Source organism: Protopterus annectens, chromosome 13.part0, assembly GCF_019279795.1.
Source record: "Protopterus annectens isolate FY-2018-M chromosome 13.part0, PAN1.0, whole genome shotgun sequence".
In the NCBI taxonomy this organism is placed as follows: domain Eukaryota; kingdom Metazoa; phylum Chordata; order Ceratodontiformes; family Protopteridae; genus Protopterus; species Protopterus annectens.
In genome coordinates, this window is record NC_056747.1 from 865,088,191 (window position 1) to 865,112,931 (window position 24,741).

At 38.3% G+C, this 24,741-nt stretch overlaps 1 long non-coding RNA gene across 1 annotated transcript in view; it reads right to left on the reverse strand.

Annotated features, from left to right (window-relative positions):
- Positions 1 to 289: 289 nt before the first annotated feature.
- Positions 290 to 24,741, reverse strand: part of LOC122787727 — a 111,362-nt gene continuing 86,910 nt past the window's right edge. The window contains exon 4 of the long non-coding RNA XR_006362593.1: positions 290 to 1,275. This is a non-coding gene — a long non-coding RNA (uncharacterized LOC122787727). The remainder of the gene's footprint in view (positions 1,276 to 24,741) is intronic.

The window sequence follows — 24,741 nt, forward strand, 5'->3', positions numbered from 1 at the left end:
AAGCTGGAAATTAATTAAACCTGTTTTGTATTTATTGTAAATGATTGTATAATATTGTTGTGCACCATGTTAGGCAGAGTCCCTCACTGACTCTCTTCAAGAGAAATCTTGACGAGTGGATGGGAGATCGTAGGTTTATCCCGGGGATCACCCCTGTGTCGCTACTTGACAGAGGCACAGTAAACTAATTTTAATAAGTAAGGGGGTCTTCAATGTGTCACTACTAGACAAAGACACAGTATTCTAAATTTATTCTATACACCTTAGTACCACTACATGGGGTGGCGAAAGCCACATCTCTAGGGCTAGGCTTGCAAATGCCCCAGGGCAGATAGCCTAGTACTAAACTATGAAACTATGTTCATTAACACCCTCGTTTTGTTGCCATTTACTGTATACCATTGTTGTGTATGCTCTTTAGGATCTTTGTTTACTCTACACTTTAGTGTAAATATCACTTCCTTTGTATTCTTCCTCTGTCTTTTCCAAAAAGCGAACCAGAAGCACAAGTGCTGATATACACATTGCATATACTGTGTACAGGTTCACACACACACACACACACACACACACACACACACACACACACACACACACACACACACACACACAAGCAATCCATACAGCTATAGTAGAGTGAACTCTTACAGAAGTAAGTTCTTCTTTTTTTTTTTTTATTTTAATTTTTTTTTTGGTTTTTGAAGTTCTACTCAGTAATGTCAGTCTTTGTCTGACCAATGTTTTCAACTGTTGCATATCTCCCTGTAGAAACATTAAGCTAATCACATATTGCTACCCCTCTCATATCAGTTGGTGTGTGTGCCCCATATAAAGGCAACTTTACCCCCAAACCATCTTGAGCTCTTTTTTGGGCTACCTATTGCAGTTCCGGGACTTATAAGTGCAAACTCTGGAATTACAAAAAATAACTAAGAAAATATAGAAGAAAACAACGAATGTTAAACATCACTGCTCTCCGTTAAAATTGTTTTTTGCAGGGGGGTACAAGTTTCCTTTGTACCCCCAAACACATATATACCAACTCCAAGTTCACCATACCTCGGAGAATAGGGAATATTCTGAGAAATGGCAATCTCAGGTTTGTTTTTATGCAAGTCTGCAGTTTTGCTCATTCAGTCTTGCTCTTCTGGAACTCACACTAAAAAGTGTTAGAATATTAGATGGTTTCCACTTTTTTGCCATTTTGATACCTTTTAGTTCTCGTTTGCATTTTCCATTTGTAGGTAGTGCACGGGTTGTTTTCAGCTGAGTTCCCTGGTGAGAAATAAGTTGTTGAATTAAAGACAATATAATATGAATTGTTTACTGACTTCATCACTGAATAACTGTGCTTGGGATAGAAAAAAGCCTCTGAAAGTTTTCATTCAGAGCTTTATTCTGCCTTGGGACACTGTACAATTCTAAAAGTGAAGAATGTAAAAGATCTAATAAAATGACGAAACAAAGAAGAGTCAAAAATTATTAAGTCTTTCTTTTACATGAGAATGTACAAGAGTTACAAAAGAATAAGGCTTAAACTGAGGGGGAAGAGGGAAGCAGCATAAAACCTAAAAAATATACATTTACTGTAAAAACAGATCTGGACTGGCGATTCCATCTTCATTACCCAGAGAACAAAGACCAACAGGAATTACTCAGACATGCAATGGAAACTTTGCCAGACTACCTGGCCCTTCTCCTTTACTCACAATCAAGACTCTTATCTTCAGATCCATGAAGTCCATACCAGATAGAGGCTAATGAACAATAAACACTGCAAACAAACAAAGAATGGAAAAATTGGCTCACGAACCACATCAAGGTTAGTTAAGACTCAAGTCAGAGATAGGCGAGAGAATAGCAATGAAGATGGAACTGCCAATCTAGGTTTATCATTACTTAAGTACAAAACATTTTAATGTGTGCTTGAAGTTCTATCTTCGTTACCAAGAGGACCAAGTCCTAAGATAAACCTCTTGGGTGGATCCTTAGGAAAGAATATCCAACTGAAGTCTAATACATTTTTTAATGAAATTCATGAGTCACAAGGACAGTTGTTCAAGTTCATCACATGTCAAACCTCCTATCTAACCAGATGATAGAAATAATTCATGAAGCATACTCAAGCATTGTCAAGTAAAATAAAGGCACATGACATAATATTGTGGCCTAGTATGTCTCATCAAATAGAATATATGATAAAAAAACTTCCAAATCTGTAACATATCGTAAAAGTACTGTACAAATCTTGAGTGAACTCATGAAACACTTTGCTGGCCATGGTATAAAGCAGCACCTATTTGTTTTACTTGAAGGACAGTCACTATGGCATCTGTGTTAATTGACTACACCAGTCATCACTTTAATAAAATGCATTTTTTCACATCACCAATAATTTTCCACAATTTGCTAGTCAAACATTTCATGCATTTTAACAAAACTGGGAATTTCAGCACATAACATCTTCAACAAGGTCTCTGCAACCTAATAGGTGAAAAAAGTAATCCTAACACTGAAAAGTATCATAAAAAGTGTAATTCTAGCCTAAGCAAGACAGTTACATGGCTCTTCTGAAATGCAGAAACACTTCCATTACTAACAGTAGGACTCTTACCTTTACAGCTGTTGACGGGAAGGAGAATGAAGAAAAGGGTACCTACCTCATCAGTTCTACTTCAACTAAAGAAAATGCTAAATGTGTAATCTGCTAGGCAGAAATGTCAGCAGAAACAAAAGTGCTGTCTTGACAGATCAGCTAAGTCACTGTCTAAACTGAAATCCGTAGAGATTGTTAGAATCCATACTAGACATATTTGTACTTGCAAACACAGTGAGGTCATACATTGTGCATACCCAAAGAAGGTTTGAATCTTGGACATAACAGAAAGCACTTATACAAGACTGGACTGTTTTCATCTGAAAACACTCATGTGTCTGAGAAACTGCCATTAAGGGGACAGTTCAAGCCATGAAATGTCACAGTTGCCAAACTGATCAATTGCCAGAACAAGAGATTGGACCTAGGTGTACTTCTCACATTTATCCAGATCATGACATTTTATCAGAAAATACCTCAACTAGAGGAATGGATAACACTATTATACCTTATTTTGACCAATTGCCAGATGTGACTGTCAAAGTAAGTTCAATGTGATCGAACCTGCTATGACATCATCTACTAGTGTTTTTAAAGTAACTAGATTTGGTAGACCAATAAAAATATGTAAATGTAATGATTTTATTACATGCTATGATAGCAATAACTGAATTATCTAAGCTATGTAATCACTGGAAATTATTGTGTATAATTTATTAAATTGTTTGTATGTACATATGTCTTCCTCAAATAATTGTATTACTATCATGTGATGGCTCAAAATACAGTACAGGATTGTGAAGTGTAGCGTACTTCAATGCAGTGTAGTATAGTATAGTTTGGTATGGTATGGTATGGCATGATATAGTATAGATCACTATATACATTCTCTGTATAAATAAAGCATTTGCCTTAAGGCAGTGGTGCACAACCTTTTTGTGGGGAGGGCCACTCCACATGCTGTATCCTGTATGGCTGAATCTCAACATTGAACAGTTAATATCTATGCAATGAATGCAAGAACAAAACACCAAATGCTTAATCAGTTTGGCAAATAGCTAAAGTAAACTAAAATGTTACTGTGACAAATCAACTAGAGTACTGACTACACTTCAGCCAGACGTTTTATGAATACAAAATCCATATGGCAAAAACTCAGACCAACAAGAAGCTGTTGTCATTAAACAAGCTGATACTCCAAAATCCTATACTGTCAGACCAAAGATGTGCAGTTGTTAAGATGTAATAATACAAAATAGGAGTGTTTTCTTCCCAGAGTTTGAACTGCCAATGAGATTACCTGGCACAGAGAGTCTATACCAAGAAGCAACACAATCATTCAGAGAGAATGTTCCTGATCTACAGAACTACCTTGACATTGACACATTCCTATTAAGATGCCTGGAAGCGGGAAGACTATGCTACATGTTATGCTAGCAAAACCTGGTAATTATAGCCGATACATATACATTATTGTGTATAATTTCACTGTGTAAATATTGTAAAACGCATATAATCTGTTGAACGATTCTATATGCATATTGCATTTCATGTGACAACTCTGGTATAATAATGTACAGCATAGTATAGTATACGTAGTTAGTTCTACCCATATTTTGCCTCTGAGGGGTGTAATGTATAAAGTGAGGGTACCACTTTAAGAGTAAGTACCCATAAGACTAACCTACTTATTAGGGGGCATCATGTATATCTGCCTGCTTCGGCAGTTGCTGCCATGATAGTAAAAGGAATGAACACATTCAAGACTGTCTTGTGAATGTGTGCTACCTCTTTGTATGTTTATGGCAGCTCAAAAAGATCCCGAGTATCACAAGCAGTGGGTCCATTTAAAGAAACAGTAAGAGGATAAACATTATTACACTCATTTTGTGACCAGATAAACCTTGTTGAAAGAAGCTTCCTTTTCTAGAACAGGTGAATAGCTTACCAAGCATCAAAGTGGTGGCTCTATATGTCTTCTGTATGTAGTGGAGTCACCACTGTCATGGTTGGTGAACTACTTTGTCCAATCAGGTTATATAGGGCATCAAACTTCTTAGAGACCAGCTGAAAAGAGCAGTCATACCTCCATCATGTCTTAACTGCATCCCAAATGACTTGCTTTGAGGGAAAGGTAACCGAAGGCTTCTCAGACTTCCTCATAAACTCTGATAGGTGCATCTTAGGGGAAGGGATAGGGTCTGAAGAGTTATACAAGCTGCTCCTCATAAGCTTGACAGCATCTCCAAAGAACAGGTCATCAATTTCAGGAGAGACCAGAGGTGGTATAGCTACTACTAGGGGAAATTTGGCCAAAGCACTGGGGAACATCACCTACTCATTGCAAGTGGGGACACTGAGCGAAGTAACATTTCTTGCTTCCAGTCCAAGCAGGGAGGTGGTTTGGAGAAGCAGGAAGATGCATGGAGAATGACAGTGGCGGAGAATGACAGTGGTGGAGATAATGTCATTGGGAGAGACATGGAAAAATAAGTAAATGATTGTGGACTACAGGCAAGGGCAGTCAAGCCTTCACAAGAGATTTTTTGATTGGCAGAAATAATATCAGAAGGAGAGGAGTAGAGGGTTAAAACAGGAAAATGATGTAACGCAGGAGGAAAACAAGTGAAGGAGTATGAGCCTTTGCAGGATACAGAATTACTTTTTCTTATGAAGCTGTTTGAAAGAGATGCTGAATTGCAGCAGGGATGATTTGTTACAACCCTACAGTCAGGAGCCTTGCGGGATGTATACTTAAAAGACTTAACTGAACATAGTGAACCAGAAAGTAATAAAGCAGGGGTGAAACAATGGAGAGGATACAACCTGTGTTCTGAGAGACTGCTTTCCAATCTATCTGCAAATATACAGAGCTGAGTATATATTTTTTTGGTTTTAGAGTTTAATTGTTGCTTAGATCTCTGTTGAAACTGTCGTCTCCCTGTTCTGAGAGACTGCTTTCCAATCTATTTGCAAATATACAGAGCTGAGTATATCTTTTGGTTTTAGAGTTTGTACTGTTAGTTGTTGCTTGGATCTGTGGTGAAACTGTTTTGTCCCACCACTCTATTTTTGGCCTGTAGTTTAAATTTGGTGGCTTTTGCAGTTGCCCGCCCCACTGTAGATTTGATCTGGGACACTCCCCCAGTCCCATCTCTTTACCACATTCTACCTAATAAACTCTTTTTGCACTTGCTTTTAGTCCTTTTTAATTTAATTGCAGTTTTTAAACTGTGTTTGGTCTAATATTGCTTCATACTCAAGTGTGCTAGCTTGCACTGCATGTGAATTGTTTTTACTACTGTTTTTGCTACTTTTCTGTAAAAAAAAAAAAAAAAAAAACTGTAAGCCTGTTTCCTACCTTTCCTGTAATTAGTGTTCCAGATACAGATTTGCTGTATCCAGGACTGTATGTAAGCTTCTGAGCCCCCTGAGCCTTTTCTGTGTTGGAGGGAAGCCTTATAGCTTATCAGTGGGAGTGGTAAGCACTAGGTAAACTGTCTAACACATAAGGAGTGGTTCTGGCCCAGAAATTGTAGTTATTAGCCGTTTGGGCAATCTCTTCCATCTCTCTCAACTTTCTGATTTGAAAGCCTGCATTTGCACTTGTTTCTGTCCCGTAACTCATCTAGTGCAGATACAGATTCTTAGTTTTAGCACTTAAATTTGCTTATTCGTGCTCAGCACTTGTTCAGAACTTGTAAGCACTAAATAAGCCAATTACTATAGCACTCATCCTTCCTCATTACCTAGAGGAAATCAGTTTTTGTACTTATTTTTCTCACTTCCTTAAAGAAAAACAGCTTTTGTACTCACTTTCCTCACTTATCTAGAGGAAAATGTTTTTTTATTCAGGCATGTCCAAGGGTCAGCTCCCAGTGCTCTCTCCTGTCTATCTGATGAATCTGGGCATCTTGAGGCAATGTAGAAAATGCCTCATGTACACAGACAACCCTCTCCTCCTACCACCCAGCACTACAACCTGTGAGAGATGCACTTATCTAGCCAAACTGGAGGCAAAGCTCTCTCCAACCAAGACTGAACTTGACAGTCATGAGGAGAAGGTTAACATTTGCACCACACCACACTCATCACATAGTCTCACTAAATCTACACCACCAAAATCCACACATAGTAACACAAAAACATTTGCGGAGGCTCTCAATAATAACCTGTCTAAGCAACAGAGACCTCCAAAGCAGAAACGCAAGCAACCTCCATCCCCCAACACAACCCAAATGACACATAGCCCACAGACTCAGTGTGCCACTCAACCACAGCCAATAAGACAAAACAACGTACCCAACACACTAGTCATAGGTGACTCTATAGTCAGGCACACTGATGTCCCACTCACCAGGCTAAACAAGGAGAAGGTTACTGTCAGCTGCCTGTCGGGTGCCAGGATCTGCCACATAACCCACGCACTCAGGTCACTCCACAACAAGTACAAATATGACTCTGTCATTGTCCATGTTGGTGTGAATGACCTGGGACATACCTCCCTGGACTACATGAAAAGAGACATGGAAGAGCTCTCTGATCTTGTAGCCCAGGCAGGTATGACCCTAGCCCTGAGTAGCATTCTGCCTTCACCCAGAATGATACCGCAGTACAAGGACAAAATGGCTGACTTCAACAATTGTCTAAGCTTCTGGTGTCATTCTAAGGGGATCCAGTATCTGTCTGCTTGGGATGACATGGTCAACAGACCACGATGCTTTGCCACAGATGGCCTGCACCTGTCGTCCCTGGGATTCCGGATACTGGCTAAGGCTCTTGCTGCCCCTATAGTGCCTTTTTTGAGCAAGGTTCAAATAACAAATTCACCACCGTAACAGGAACAGGCAAGCAAAAACTGAGGGTAATGCTACTCAATGCTAGAAGTCTAAATCTCAAAATGCGCTCACTCGAGACACTCCTTAAAATGGAGAACATCGATATCTGTGCAGTGACTGAGAACTGGTTCAAGGCTCCAGAGAGCACCCCTGCACTACCAGGCTATAACTCATACCACACTTTTCGGCCATGTAACCTGGACTGAAACACCAAAGGCGGAGGTGTGTCCATATTCATTAAGTTTATCCACACCTCCAGGCTAGTTGCTCAGCATAATGCATCCAAGGTTATCCAAGTGCAACTAACTCTAGGCAAAACTGCAATCCAAATTGTAGCTTGCTACAGATCCCCCACCATGCCCCAGGATTCCCACTCCTCTTTTCTTGATGTACTGGGAAATATTAGGTTTCAACCAAACACCCTAATAATGGGCAACTTCAACTACCCCACCATTAACTGGGAAAACTATTCGTGTACCAACTCCTTATCTCAACGCTTTCTGGAATTCATAAACTCCAATGCCCTGGATCAACTTATCCACACCCCCACCAGGGGCAACAGTATCCTAGACCTAGTCATTACCAACATGAGTGACCAGTGTTCCACACCTGAAGTCAACTCCTCGTTGGTCCAATCAGACCATAAGCTAATCATCCTTGATATCCACATCCCGCCCCCACCCCCCATTAAGGAAACCGCGGTAAAAAAATTCTCCAAAGCCAACTTCATGCTTCTTAAGACAGAAGTGGTGAACTTCATGACACCCATGCAGATGGACAATACAGTTACAACTGCTGAATCCTACACAAATCCACTCTATAAGCACTTACACGAGTGCATGGATCGTGCTATCCCAAAGAGACCCAAGACACCATCCTCCAAAAAAAGGATGCCAATCTGGTAGTCCCCTGCCATAAACAAACTGTACAACAGAAGGAAGAAACTGTTGCAAAAAAAGAGTAAAATCCCATGAGTGAAGGAGCTCCCTGGTCAGCCTCAGTAAGAAACTGAGATCCCTTAGAAGATCCTCCAAAGCTAGTTATGAAAACAAAATTGCCACTAATTCTAAGGACAACCACAAAGCATTCTATAGCTATGTCAAGAATCTCGATGGCAACACCCAGATCTGCTATGAGTTTCAGCACAATGGCACGAAAATTACAGAACCAACTGATATTGCCAACATCCTGGCAGATAGGTTCAATGCTAACTTTACCCCCCCACCCCCTAAAGGGCCCATATCTATACAGGAAGAATGCAGAGTTCCTGTAATCACAACTACGCAGGTAAAAGCAGCACTCTCTAAAGCCAAAAACACAGCATCCATGGGACCGGACAACATCCCAGGCTGCATTTTATACGAACTTCAGAACAAACTGGCTCCCCACTTAAGCACCATGTTCAATAATAGCCTTGCATCAGGCTTTGTGCCCACTGAATGGCGCACAGCAACAGTTATCCCGCTCCACAAAGGGGGAGCCACCACTGATCCCAGGAACTATTGACCTATTAGCCTGACGAGTCTGGTCTGCAAGGCCATGGAACGTATCATCATGGAACTCATAAACAAAGACATTGGTAACCTCCAAACTCTGGATCCCACCCAGTTCGGGTTTGTGAAAGGCAGATCATGCCTCCTGAACCTGATCGACTTCTTTGAGGCAGTCACCAAAGCTGTAGATGAGGGTAAGGTGGTTTACACAGCCTATCTTGACCTCGCCAAGGCTTTTGACACCATCCCCCATTCTGGAATTATAGCTAAACTCACTAAACTAGGTATAAATCCCTACGTCACAAGATGGGTTACCAACTGGCTCACTGACAGAACCCACACTGTAAAAGTTGAAGACTCCAAATCTGACCTCAAAGCAGTGACAAGTGGAGTACCACAGGGTTCCGTCCTGGGACCTCTCCTGTTTGGTATCTACTTCTCTGAAGTACAGGCTAACACAGAAGGCCTCTGGCTAATGAAGTTTGCAGATGACTGCAAACTAGGAGCCATAGTCAAGTCCCCAAATGATGTGGACATCCTACAGAAGGGCCTCGCTGAGACAGATGCCTGGTGTCAGAGCCATGTCCTCAAGCTCAATGCCAAAAAGTGCAGTGTCATCCCCTTTGGTAAAAACTCTGTACCCATGAACATAGGCAGCAATCTACTTAACACCGAATGTGTGATAAGAGACCTTGGGACCCAGGTGGACAGTAGTCTCTCCTTTGATAGTCACATTGCCACAGTAGTCTGGAAGTCCTTCTACGTGGCACACCTCATCATAAAAGGGTTCTTATCCAGGAAAAAAAAAGAGGTCATTGTTCCCCTCTACTCGACACTCATTAGACCCATTATAGAGTACAACCCCCTTTTTGGAATGTACCTCACAAGACATCTGCAGCAGCTGGAAAGGCCACAGAAGTACCTCACAAAGAGGATTACTGGCCTCAAATAAATGCCCTACACTGACCGCCTCAAAAAACACCAGCTTTACTCCGTAGCATATCGCCTACTCTGAGGTGATCTCTGCCTAACATATAAAGCTATGTCAAACCCAGAGCTGTTAGACATGCTACACCTAAAGAAACCCAATCCCTACGAGCTACACACTCTAGGGACCTAAACCTTGTCACCACAATAAACAGGACATTCTGGAGGGATAGATTCCTGTCACAGAGACTTCCCATACTCTGGAACAGGCTACCCATCTATGTCAAGCAAATTCTTCATTAGCACTCTTCAAGAAAAATCTTGATGAGTGGATGGGAAATAGGAAATACACCCCGGGGATCACTTCTGTGTCTCTGCTCGACAGTGGCACAGGAAAATAACTTTCTTGGGTGGCATAAGCCAGGGAACCTTGTTGGCTAGGCTTATGTAGGCCCTTGGGCCGATAGCCTAGTACCTACCTATGAAACTATGAACCTAAAACATAAGAAGAGAAGAGAAAAGTCATATTCACAATTGTAATGTAAAGAAGGATAAAAGAGGAAAGAAAAGAAAATGGATGTAAAAAAGAGGAAGTATCATATCAGAATATGTAGTAAGAAGGAGAAAAAACTTGATAAGCATGAAATCTGGGATAACATTATTGCACCAATGGGCATCACACCCAAAGCGGTAACAGCATTTATTCACATTAACAAAGACTCTTTTTGTGACCTTTTTTTTAATCAGGGCAGTATATGGAAAAATTATTAGAACAATGTCTACTAAAAAGAAAGTATAATCCTTAAAATGTATATGTTGTTCAAGCATTTAACAGAGAGACAAAAAACAAAATGTATGTAGAACGTTGAACTGAAGTAGAAAAATAAATACTAAGATACTATTTAAAGACTGTTTGCAAGAAGTTATGGACATTACAAAGATATATAATAACAGATGTTTACGGAATGGGGGTTGGGAATGTGCTGTTGTATTACAAATGAAAAAATAAAAATGCAATACATGTACCAAGTATGATAAATTTGGATGGGAAGAGAGGGTTTGTGAAATATAGAGGGTAACTGAAGACATGTTTCTTTTGTGGTAAAAATTATAATTTAATTAATAATTGTGATAAGAGGAAGTGCTATATTTGTGGTAAAGCAGGTCATGAAGCATAAAGATGTGAACTAAAATGTATAAAATGTGAACAAACAGGGCAGTCATTGATAGATTATGAAGAAAATATGGAGGGAAAAAGGGGGGAAGATGAACATGTGCAAGAAAGTGTTTTAGAACATAATACAGAAGTGAACAAGAAGAATGAAAATATAATGGTAGAGAATAAAGAATTAGGAAAAGATTATAGATATAAAAGGTGAAATAAAGAAGAAGAGGAGGAAGAAAATCAATTCTTGTGAAGAGGGAGATATTAACTGGGTGTTGATTAAAGGCAAAAGGAATTCCATTGGGAAAAGAGTTAAAGATAAAAAATGGAAATTTAAGAATACAGGTTTGAGACAGAATAAAAAAGGCAAAGAATAAATAATTTTATATAAAAGTGAAATTTGTAGCTATTAATGTGAATAGTACAAAGAATGTTAAAAGAAGGTTAGGTATATTAGAATGGTACAGTTTGATTGGTATGGATATTATTATATTAGTAGATATTAAAATTTTAACAGAATGAGAGAGACAGCAGGTAAATAAATTGTGGGAGGGAGAGTTACTTGAAATATAGGTTAAAAAAGGGTTCAGGTTGAGGAATTTTAATTCAAAATTAAATAAAAATTTTGGGTGGACTTTAGTAATATTAGGTAGAGTGACAATATTACATGTGAGATGAAAAAAACAAGTACATAGAATTATTACAGTATATGCACATGTTTCACAAAAAGAAAGTGAGTTGATTTTTACAAAGATCCTCAATTATGTTAGTGTTTAATATGCAAATAATATTAGAGGGAGAGTTTAATTGTAACTTAAGAAAAAGGAAAAAAGAAGGGGTGGATGTTAAAGTAATTTCAGAGATTTAAAAAGTGGAAATTTATATTTATGGAGTAACAAACGCTGGACATATAAAAGGGGTAGTTCAAGAACAGAAAGTGATTATTTCATGATTTCTGAAAGTTTGAAAATGTTATCTAAAGGAATAAAAGTAACAGTTTTTTCAGACAATGTGGCAATTTGGATAGAAATACAAGAAAAAGAAGGCTATATAAAAATAGGTAGAGGTATTAAAATAATAAATGAGACAGATTTAAATGAAGAAGGTAGAGAAAGAATTATATAATTATGGAGAGATGATACAGATATGAGAATGTTTTACAAGAGGTGGACAAGTTTGAAAGAAAAATTATAAAATAAGTATTTTAAAATTGCAAAAGGTAAAAAGAACACAGTAAAAACATATCTATAAAAATCAGCCATCAAACATTTAGAGATATAATAGGAGATGGAAAATATTTTTGAAAGAGAAAAATATATAAAATGAATCAAGAAAAAAAATCAAAAATGCTGTTTAAACAAATATATTTCTTACAAGGAAAGAAAGAGGGAGTGGCACCATATTTAAATTAAGTGGTAAAATAAAGTAGAATAGTAATAAGACAAATAAGCAATGAAAATGAAGATATTAAGATGTAGAAAGAAATAATGTATGTAATAAAAGAATATATTAGCAAGATATTTTCAAATACAAAATGGAAAGAGGACATAAATGGAGAGTTAAGAAATTAACTAAAGAAGATAATGAGGCAACTGAAAAGAGCATAACAATGGAAGAATGCTAGATTGGCAGAAACAAATATTTTTAGAGGTGTTAAATGAATGGTTAGAGAAAAGGGTGGATGATGGAGAAATATGTATTGGACCTATGAAATAAGGGGAGAAAGAAGATATAAAAAATTGGAGATCAATAGTATTGAACAACATGGATTACAAGATATTTAAGAAAATAACAGAAAAGAGAATGGAAAGTAAAGTGAAAAAAGTTACTGACTGAAAACAGTATTTGGGGAAAAAAGGAAATGGGATCCAAGAACTATTGATGTTAATAATGGAAGTGGTAGTTGACACAAATAGAAATTCAGAGCTTAAAATCTTGATAGGCAATGTGAGTAAAGCATTTGATAAGATACAACATGAAACATTATGGGAGATTCAAAAAGATTTTAATGTAAGTAATAATATAATTAATATATTTGTTTTGGTATATAATAATACAGTAAAATTAGTAATAAATGACTGGTTAAGTGAAGATATGAAAACAAGAACTGGTATAAGATAGGATCGTCCAGCAAGCAGTATGTTATTTGCATTAATTATGAATGCATTTGTTAATTAAATAAATTTAACTTTGAGAGTAGCAGAATATTGTACGAAATAAGGAATTCAAATTCCAATAATGTTTTCATTTGCTGATGATATAGTATTAATTGCTAAAGATGAAGACTGGATAGGCATGGCTATCAAGAATCTTAGCTAAGAGCTAAAAAAGTTATTGGTTTGTGTTTACATAAGGACAAAGGTAAAGGATTAGGATTAATAGGGAAAATAAGAGGGATTCAGTTCAATAAAGAAGAGAGAGAAATTTCAGGTATAAAATTCAGTAATGAGCAACACAGAATAATACAGTGGTAGAATATGATTAAAAAAATAAGGAATATATTTTTGTTTTGAAAACTTATAAGTTGTCATTTAGGAAAAAATTAATTCTGTTGTATTAGATAAAATAGCATATTCAGTGAGTGTGTTTATGGTTCCTACAAAATATATGTAAGTATTATTGTCTATAGTGTTTTCATTTATACAGGGATCAAGATTAGGTCTGGTCGCTTTATGTTAAAAACAAGAAGGAGAATTGGGTTTAATTAATATGATTATTCATATAGCATCACTGAATTTATTTGAAGTGCTGACGTGATTAAAGGAAGGAGATAAGTAATTAAAAGTGGTGATGATGAAAGAAAACTATTAAGAAAATCAGGATAAGTTGAATCATTTAAAAAAAGAGGGAAAGGATATTCAAGTGTGCAAATGAAAGAATATCAAGATTTTTTTTTATGGAAAATTAGTGTAGGGAATACAGAAAGAAATAAAAGGAATGGTACACGAATATAATGAGTAAATATTATTATGTATACCTATGGAAACATTTAGAGGAAATAAAAATAAAAGCTGTAAAAGCAAGGATAGGGAGATGTGAAAAATGTATTGAATTTACAGACTTTTTGTGGAGATTAACAAGAACATTACCATTAAAGGCAAATATACCATATAAAAAAGTAGTTAGAATAAAGAATTTGCAATTATTATGGTGCGGTATAGAGCACTGAACATGTTTTTGAAATGTGAAAGAGTAAAGGAATTATGGCAAAAATTGTGTGAAGATGAAACTATAAAAGGTTTAAAAGGAATAAAATATATAAATATGAATATGACAGAATACAGTTATGGTGAAAGAAGGAAAAATGTTAAAAATATAGATAAAATTGTTTTGCATAATATGGATTATTTGGAATGAAAGAATGAATAAGATAAAATTTAATGGAAAATGGATATTGTCAGAAATATTGAAAAAGATAAAATTTTGGTTATGGAAAAAAGTGTGGGGAGGATTCATAATATGAATAAAAGATCGTTAATGTACATAAAGTAAAATTAGAAAGTTAAAAGTATAAATAATTGTAAATATTTTAAGATGTATATATAATATATATTATGGATTGTAAAAAAGGACCCCTACTTTTTTGATTGGTGTCATCAGATCTTTTACTTCCACATGAGCTACCACCAAGTCATGCAGATGGGACTTTGATTTAAAATCTCATCCGGAGGATGTTATGGTCAGAAATGCAGTACTCCCCATCTCCCCTGCTGCACTATGGTGTCAGCAATCCAATCAAATGGAGCAGAAATAGAACTGACAGCCTTCTGGTATTCCAAAAATAGGTGAACAAGCTACCTGCTGCTGGATGAAAGGGGAGGATTCAGTGCCCTTACTTTTCTAAGACACCATGTCTACAGGATCCTCTGAATCAACATAGCAATCTGTAATCAACAGAATGCAGCATGCAACACCCCCTATCAGTAGCTGTAAGCTCGCAAGCAGTATTGTGCAAAGTTAGATGAGTGACTGACTAGTACTAGGCATTTGGAGACCAGGAACTGACACTCAGACACACATTAGCCAAAAGCAGTGCAACTTGGGGAAGAGGTCTGCCCTGTACCTGGCACAGGCTCACAGCAAGCTCCTTAACAGTGCACTCTTACAACTCAATCTGTCACCAAACAAGTATTTTGACATCCAAGCCCTGAATTACTAAATCTAATATGGGATAATCTATTGGATTCTCTTTGATCAGGACTGGCTGGCCCATACTGGTATGGCTGTTGTTCCAGGAGGAGTATTCTTGGTTTCAAGTACTAGCAGTTTACAGCTTAATGAGTCAAGGGTCCACTCCCATATACCAGTCTGGTAGACCATGGTATCAAGCTGATAATCTAATGGCAGAGCAGTGCAAAATCTGTAGCATACACCCCTCAGGAGGACCCACTGTATGGCCTCCTCCAATTTCTTAATCACCTATGGAGCCTGTGGCCAGGTTCAGGTTCTAGTTCTTTCAATCTGTAGGTGACCTGGTTTTATACTGTACTTACATCAAGAAGGATTTGGCTTCAGCTTGTTCTTAGAGTGCTAGTGCTTGTGGCAATATGCCAAACTTATGCCTACACTGTAAGGAGGATGCCCCACTGTTTTCCATGTTAAGAGCTCCCAAATGTCATTATTTTATTGGTGTACAAGTATGCCAACAACTGTTTCCTTTTTCACCTTCAAATATCCATGCTGAAACCTTTAGCACTTATGGCATTTCTCATCATACTCTTCCCCAAGACAGTATAAGCAATAGTAAGGAACATCCTGACTGGCAACCTGATAATGACATGGGCATTTATAGCCATAGGGAGCTCTGTTTTATGGTAGTGGAAGAAAGGAGGTGGTCCAGTACTGGCCCTTCTAAGTAGATGTGATCTGGATGTAAGGGAAGCATTCTAATTAACAGAGGAAAGTTCCCCAACTCAGTTTCAAATCCTGAAGCAATCAGATCTTTCACCTAAATATCTGCGGTCAGGCTGAAACACTGGTCTCTGAATAGGATGACCATTCCTCCTAGGATTTAGGAAGAACAAGAAAGGTGGCATGAGATGGGATTATGTTTAAATAATCAGTGTTGATGGCAGTCTCTGAGGAAAGGACATTATGCCTGCATCTGTCTGGATGCCTGCCGCATTTTCTCCTCTCCAAGATCTGATTTCTAAGGCCTTTTCTATCTTAACTGCTAAGAATGTGTCTGTTCTTTTAATAAAATGTGCCACTGCTTGGTAGGAAAGTTCCTAATGTACTTAGGGATCAGTGATAGACTAGTCATTTCACTGTTTCCAAAGTCTTCCTTCATTTTTTTTCTTTTTAAAGACTTGTTTGGAAAAGGAACCAAACATCATGATTTTTTCCAAGAAAGCATTCAAAATCTGTCTTCTGATGCCCTCTGGTAAGAACAGGATTCTCCTAAACCAACTGCACTGGCAAAATCATTGCAGCACGCTTACCTACTTTTGATGTGATTTGAATTAGTTTCAACGGTCTCTGTTTTAGGATCAGACAACACCTAGTATGTCCTCTGCCATATCCCCCATTTGATTTAGGACATCAATTTGGTACTGCAGAATGTGGGTCTGGCAGTTAATGGCTCTAATGCTCTGATGTTTTTTTCCAGTAAATCCATCATGCTACATATATTCTGTATTGTTTGGGAAAGTGCTGATGGTAGGAACTACCTTAAATTCCCAGTCAGCATCTAAATAAATGAGTGCTGGGTCTGCTGCCCACTTTGTAAGGTATTGTGATGTCTCTTTCTCCCTATAAAACCTATCTGAATTTACTGGTGCGGGTGCCTGAGAGTTCAAGTCTAAAGAAACATTGTTGAAGGCATTTTTGAATACCTGAGGGACTGAGAAAGGTAATATTACGTGTTATAGTTGTGTTCTTAAACTCAGGGTATCTGTTGTCTGCCTCGTATGATAATTTGACAACATAATTCCCTCTCTCTCCCATTTTATTGGTTGTTGACAATAAGCACATAAGTATTATTGTGCAAAGTCTCTCCCCTTAAACTACTCTCCAGAATACAAGAACTCTGATTAAATTGCTTAATGTTGAGTCTACTGATAACTGCTTGCACTGATTTTACTATCAAATTATTGAGTTTTTAATTAGTTTACTGGTTCTTGCTGGTGGCAGAAGAAGGTTTCCAGGATGATTTGTATCGAAATCAGTAGCAAGTCCACCTACACATTATTCTAAAACCGGACTACAAGCAGTTATATTTACCCCTGCCCCAGAGTCATTCCTGTCATTATAATGCATGAGCACTTCCTTACTACTTCGCTAGCCAGCCTGATTGAGATGGGGATTTTGAGACAGTGTTAGAATTGTCTCATGATGTCTGACCATCACCTATTACTCAAACTGCATAACACAGTATGTGAGAGATGTACATATATAATATCCTTGGAGGAAAAAATCTCACAAACACAAAATTCAGACACCAAAATCATTAGCAGTACACCACACATCACACCTCTCTAAGGCAATCACAATCATATGTTGAGGCTCTAAGGGTGAATTTGCCTAAACCTTAAAGACCTCCAAAACACAACACAGGCACAAAACATACTCAGCCTACTTCCTCACATAACACAGTGAGCACAAAGTCAGAGATGCTGAGCCCGTAAGGCAGGCATCAACCCAACCAGAGATTCTTGTTGTAGGTGACTCCACTATAAGGCATACAGATGTGTCTCTTACTAGGCTGAGTAAGGAAAGAGTGATGGTTAGTTGATTTTCTGGTGCCAGAATCCATCAGACCATGCATGCACTTAAGTCCTTGAACTACAAGTACTAGTATGACTCTGTCATTGTTCATGTTGGTATCACTGACTTGAGGTATACCTCTCAAGGCAATACGAAGAGAGACATGATGGAGCTCTCAGACAATGTGTTCAAGGCAGGTATAAGCCTCACATTGAGCTGCATTCTACCTTTTCCAAGGACAATGCTATGATAAGAGCAAAAGATAATTGACTTCAATATTTGGCTCAGTTTTTGGTGTCATTCGAAGGGGGTCCAATATTTGTCAGTCTGGGAGAATATGACTGACAGACCACACTGCTTCACCAGGAATGGTTTGCATCTGTCCTCTCTAGGGATTTGATTATTAGCAAAGACATTATCCAATCCTCCCCCCATAGTGCCTTTTTTAGGCAATGCCAACCTGATAAACCTACTAACATAAAGAAACAAGCAAAGGAAAATATGAAGATGTTACTGATCAATACTAGGAGTCTGAACAAAAAACTCCACTCCCTACAAGCCCTTCTCACCCTGGAGGACACTGATGTCTGTGTAGTGACCAAGACACCATTTAAAACAGTGAAGAGATCTCCGGCTGTGCAGGACTATAATGTCTTCCACAGATTTAAACCAGCTACTGCACAGGATGGGGAAAAAGGTGGAGGTTTCTCAATCTACATCCAGAAAAGACTTGCATCAAGGCTGGTAAAGCAGCATGATGTACTAACATTTCATGTCCAAATAACCATCAGAAATGTCATGTACCATATACTAGCTAGTTATTTAACTTATATGACAAAATAAAGCCACAACACTTATCTACAGGAACTATAATCACTCAGTATTAAACAGAATACTATTTTCCTGGGTGATCTAAACTATCCAGATATAAATTGGGAAACCTTTACCACCACTAGTGCACAAGCACAGAGATCCCTGGACTTTGTCAATACAAAAGTCCAGGAGCAATTAGTCATATTACCCACAAGGGGGAAGAACATCTTGGGTCTTGTCTTTACTAATACAGGAGCATCTTGCATCATCTCTTGCTATCTTCATCATTTGCTAGGTCTGACCATAAAGCAGACTCCTTGAAATAAAACTGGAACCAGCGATCATTGCCCCAAAGGTACTTTTAGACATTTCTTTAAGAAAAAGTACCTATTCCTATGTGAAACATTGGCAAGCTTCAAATCCCCACAAAACCCAGTTAACTCCACTGAATATGCAGAATTGTATACCACTACACTATACTAGCATGTAAACAGCTGCACAGATGTAGATGTATTCATTAGGAACAAGTGCAGGGCAAACCCCAGAAACAAATCCACATAATGGCATTGTGATAACAACAAACTTTATAATAAAAGGAAAAGTATTTTGACCAAAAGTAAGAGTAACTCCCAGAATGTTATAGCCCTTGTCACAGAAATAAACAAACAACTCAAGAGCTCAATAAAATCCTCCAAAGATGAGTTTGAGGCTAAACTAGCTACCCAAGCCAAAGACAATCACAAGGTAATTTTTAGTTATGTTCGCAATCTGAAAAGCACAACTTAGCAATGTGCTGAGCTGATTGTGAACAATGTTACATACATTGAGGCTAAAGATATAGCGAACCCAATAGTTGATAAATTTAGCTCTAACTTTACTATCCACTCTGTCTGTTCCTCAAGATATACCTGAAGCTGGCTCATCTCCAGCTTTTACACAAGACAAAGTCCTAAAAGAGCCATCAAAAGTTAAAAGTACTGCATTGATGGGACCTGACAATATCTCTGGATGCATTTTAAATAGCATGAATCCCCCTGCATAAGGGAGGACCTTCCACAGACCTAGGTAATTACAGACCCTTAAGTCTGACCAGCCTTATATGCAAAGCCATGGAAAGACTTATCATGGAATTAATCAGGACATAGGGAACCTCCAAACACTGGACCTGTCTCGGTTTGGATTTGTCAAGGGCAGATCATGCTTACTCAACCATGTGTATTTTTTGAAAAGATCACCAAACCAATGAATGAAGTAGAAAGGCTTAATAAACTGGGAATAAACCCCTATGTCACCCACTGGATTGCCAACTGTCTCACAGATAGCATGCAGATAATCAAAATAGGGGAAGCTGCCTTCGCAAAGAGACCAGTCACCAGTGGAGTCCCCCTTGGTTCTGTGCTGTGACTTCTTCTATTTGGCATCTGTTTTTTTTGAAGTAAAAGCCAATATCAAAGGACTCCGGCTGACTATGTTTATAGATGACTGTAAACTAGGAGTAGTCATCGAATCCCCAAAGGCCATCCTGCAGGAAGGTTTATCTCAGATAAATAATTGGTGCCAAAATCATAGACAAACTAAATGCCACAAAATGCATTATTGTACCTTTTGCGAAGTCATCTACCACAGGAAACTACCACATTGACAATGCACCCCTAAGAGTTGACCCAATTGTTCTGGATTTGGGAATGTATGTGGACAGTGACCTAACTTTTTACCAACATGAGTCCATTATTGTAAGAAAATCCTTCTATACTGCACAGCTTATAAACAAAGAGACTGTATCCAGATCTAGGGATGTCATTGACCACCTTTACGCAGTCCTCCTTAGGCCAATCATTGAATACAATGCCCTCTATGGCATGCATCTGTCCAGATACATGCAACAATTGGAATGTCGACGGAGATACCTTACTAAAAGGATACAAACACTAAACAACATGGCCTACATGGACTGACTCAAAGCCATGTCACTATACTCGGTATCCTACAGAATGCTAAGAAGTGACCTGTGTCTAGCATACATGGCATCCTGTGACTCATTACTGATGGATTTACTGCACATCAGCTTGTCAAATGGCATCAGAAATACTCAGTCTAGAGATCTAAACCTCTTCTGCAATATCAACAGAATGGTTTGGAGGGACAGGTATATCTCACAGAGGATACTGCTGCTATGGAACAGACTTCCCATCTGCATAAAACAAATTTCATCCCTGTCCATTTCAAGTACAACTTAGATCTATGGATGGGAAACAGAAAATGTACCCCAGGACTGCTCCCTGTACTACTAATGGACAAAGGCAGCTCCTAAATGCTTTATCACATGCATGGCTCCCCTCAAATTATCTATTGTATGCAGTTATAGTCATTACGGGTAATATATAATCATCAACCACTGGATGGGTAAAGCCAATATATAACCAAATGGAATAGGTTATTTCAAGCACAAAACAGCAAAATGGCTAGACTTAAAATGGCCCACAAGAGCAGCTAGCCTAGTACTTTCTTAATTAACCTATAAAGGCTTAAGATCCTTGATTCCTATCTTTTATGTAAACGTGATAACTCTTTGCCTCTCCCTCCTCACCATTTAAAGTATTTTTTTTATTATACTAATGGTCTCCCCGAAAGAAACGGCCACAGAAGGGAGCCTGAAGAGACAGATTCCACTTCATAGACATGATGGCAATCAACACTAATGATTCTTGTAACTATTTATGTCTTGCCCGTACACACCCTTAAACTGCACCCCATCTACAAGGGGAGCCTAGGTCAGTCAAGCCCAAGGTGAATTTGTGAGTACCTGTCCAATCGTACAAGTTCAGTGTGAAGAAAGACAGTGCCACACTACTGAATTTGCAGGGGAGTCTGTTCTTTTGATGAGGAAGGCATTGCAAGATGTGTTTATTTATGTCCTGGTGAAGAGTTATGTCCCCGGGTCTAGTATTAGTGGAACTATTTGTTATGTGGAGATGCAAGAGATGCAGGAACTCTGGGTTCATAACGGCATGGAAGGCAAGACATAGACTCCCCACTCAGGGGTCTATAAGATACTCAAAACAAAGATAGTGCTTCTAGTCTTCTTTAGTAGCTTATATTTTTGGTCAGTGATGTTCTCAGTTAGGAACCTCTGGGGTCTTTCAAATTATTTGGCAAGTTTAGTGATGTACATCCCAATGGGGAATTGTACTCAATAACTGGCCTAATCAATGCTGAATATAATAGAATGATAACCACTTTAGATTTGCATGATATCCCCTTAACAATTAGCTGCTGTAATTAGAAGGCTTTCCTGACTGCTGCTGTCACATGATGAGCGAGGGAGACAGAATTATCAGCCCATGCCCAAGGTCCCTAACAAACATCCTCATTTTGAAGCAGGGCATTGTCTGTGCTGTATGCTGGAGGAATGAGTTTTCACCAAATGTGACAACCTTACTCTTTTTTTTTTTTGCATTTCATTTGAGTCCATTTTCAGTACTTAAGGTATTTATGAGTGTAAGTTCTTGCAGAACGGTTTGGGCATCAGGAGGGAGTTGACAATGAGCTCCACTTTGCAATCATTTGCAGACTTAGTTAGCCAGAGGTTTTGGTCTGTGGTCTGAAGATTAGAAAATGTAAATGCTGAACAGAAGCGGTCCCAGCATTGACTATGCCAGACACCACTGGTCTTCTTCATACTCTCTTCCTCAATGGTGTACCCCATTGGGCAGTATAGTTGGTTGGAGTAAGCAAGACCTTGCTCCACTTCTTCACTTGCAATCCAGTCAGATGACTGCTTGTGTGTCTTTTTTTGTTTTATTTTCTTCATGGATGGCAAGGTCTCTCAAGTGAATGGCTCAGTGATGTGGAAGGAGCAACAGAGTACTAACCTTTTGTCATAGTCTAGTGCAGTTTTCCATGAAGCACGTATTATAAAATATGAAAAGGTTATGGCAGGCATCTGGGAGACTGACAGCTTTGGAACAGACATCTTCTCTGAAGAGAATAAGATGGGAGGTTCATTCCCTCCAATTTCCTTCTTCAGGAATGAAAGAACCACTTGCTGACCAGGAGACATAGAATCCTGAATCAAACGTGTAGGTACTTACAGTGAGAGAAGGCATTTTGTCTTGACTTGTGCCATGGGCTGGCCAGCTATGATTGCCTGAGAACTAGCTTTCAGCTATGATTCAGATAGATTTGCTGTAGATACCACCATGCCGCATTTGGCCTCTAAAGGAGAATGAACAGTTGAGGGAGTGGGAGATCTAGCAGTCAAAGCCAGGAATGGATAAAAATGTGCCTTTCTGCAGCTTCTGCCCTATGTTTTTTGTGGATCTGATGAGACTTTAAAGCTTCAAGCAACCTGCCCATGGACGCCTTAGTAACCTCTTTTTATATTCTTTTTACTTGGCACCGGAGTACTACACTAGTGAGAAACATTCTAAATATTTATTTTTAAGCATGTTTATTAAATTCTCATATTTTAAGCAGTAAAATGGGTTTACATACATTAGTGGAAGACAAAGCAAACTGTAATAACAGTTTTCATTGTTATTCTCAAACAGTATACTTACATATTTTCTTTTTAACAATTTTCATTCACTCCAACATTTAGTAAGTGGTTTGATTTCCGTCTTCCCTTAACCCTCACTCCTCCTCCTGAGCATTATTTTGCATATATTGCCATCACAAATTCCATTTATTTCTATGAAATGTATTTTATAGTTTTATGCTTTCTATGAAAATTGCTCCTTTCCCTTTTCTACAGATCCCACCTCAATTTTTATCTCCTTTTTTTCATATACAGAACTTAATTTATGTTGGGAATGGATTTTGCTATCCATTTCTAGTAACTGTTTTTGGCAGTTAATAATATTAAACTTAGTGAGACCTTCCTATGTCTAGGTAATGCAGATCCTATATCCAAGTTCAAAATAATAATCTCCTTATTTACAAATATTTGATCCCCCAACTTTTCTGTCACAGTACACTGCACGGAACTTTTAAAATCTAGTAGTAATCAAATCTAAAGTCTGGAAATGTTGAGGCTTTGGATTTTTTTACTACTGTTTTGCATTTTGTATCCTGGCTGGTTTACCTACGTTCTGTCCTTGTTTATTTGAACTTTTTAAAATCTACCAGCTCATTCTTTTCCAAAAACATTTTCCCAGTGATATCTCTTCCTCTTTCTACCTGAGGAAAAATCCTCTGAATTCTACTTGTGATATAAAAATACTTATGCAACATTTCCATGCAAAAATCCTAAATCTTTTACACTTTCTTGTATACTTGGGAGCTTTACAAATGCCCTTTTATTGTTTCTTTGTAAATTGCCTTTCCATTCTTTTTTTTCAGTCTTTTCTAACCATCTTTGACTGATTCTGTCAGTTAATGTGCATTATTTTCTACACAGTACTAATTATCCCTTTTTAACAACATCTTCTGTTCAGTCTAAGCTATGGTGGTGCAGCGGTAGCATTGTCGCCTCACAGCAAGAGGTCCTCCCGTTCAATTCTTGGCTGGAGCGCCTTCTGTGTGGAGTCTGCATGTCCTCCCCACGGTCGAGTGGCATTCGAAAGACATGTGTAGAATGGGCGTGCCTTATTTGAAGGTTGGGCGTTGAACTGGCACCTCAGCACCATAAAAATCTACTGCTAATCATTAGCGGACCGGAGTTCCGCTGTGGCCACCCCTAACCGGGAAAAGCCAAAAGAAGAAGAAGAACAACCTCTTCTGTTCAAGATACAACTAAAACCATACCTGAGCTGGTCTTTCACTTAATACTCTCATATTCCTTTCCCTTTGCTTATTCTCTCTCACCAATCCACTACATTCTAAATGTTAATTACTTATGTGCAATTGCAGTGTTTGTGGAAGGAATATAGAGCGCATTCCATCTTGAGGATTCCTCTTCTCCATGAAATAGTGTGATCTCACAGTTGGTACATACAGGTAGTAAAGGGTATGAGGAGTGCTGCCCCCCATATTGGAGTCCAGGGGACTGTTTTTCTCTAAAAAAAAAATATTTTTTGGCTGTTTTATAGTGTGTCTGGTAGTCTCAACTGTAGATCACAGTCGAGTGATTCTAACAGACTGTGATTGATGTTCTGTGTTTTGATGACAGTTCTTTTGAAGTTTCATTAGGGATTCCTTTTTATTTCATGCCTGCCAAGCATCTAGATACCTCCCTTTGGTCTTGAGCCCATTCATTTCCCTGCA